Below are 531 nucleotides of genomic sequence, written 5' to 3'. Positions count from 1 at the left end.
ATCATTATTAGATAAACCGAACTGGATGGAAACAAGGATAACGTTTTCCCCTAACTACGAGTAATAAGTTCTGTCCTCTGGCGCTGACCATCTTGCCCATTACCGCTACGGGTCCCAAGAGGCCGAGGCATCTGAGTTCTACCTCCAGGACAAGGTTTAATGAGTAAAGGTAATCGTCAAGATAACTGTGGTGACTCGAACGTGAAACATTGTTCTGTAAATGTTCTTATTCAGTTGTACGAAGTGTTAATCAACATAATCCGTAGCGTTTGTTTTCATATTTTTTAAATGTTTTTTTTTTATCTGTAATGTATCTTTGTAATTGCACGGCAGGTTTGTTAGATCTCCATTTTTTTTATAATGCGTAAGCTGTTTGCAATCAGCGACAGTGTGGCTTACTGTCTCATTTCCCTTGTTAAGCGACGAGAAGTGAATACTTTATAAAAGCTCTTTTTAGCTACATTCGGATTCTTGACTTCTCCTGCCGTGTCTTTTCCTCGTGGAGTTTCTCTGAAGGACTTTGGGTATTTA

The sequence above is a fragment of the Penaeus monodon genome, chromosome 27 (assembly GCF_015228065.2).
Source record: "Penaeus monodon isolate SGIC_2016 chromosome 27, NSTDA_Pmon_1, whole genome shotgun sequence".
NCBI lineage: Eukaryota > Metazoa > Arthropoda > Malacostraca > Decapoda > Penaeidae > Penaeus > Penaeus monodon.
Note: the sequence above shows the minus strand (reverse complement) of the source record.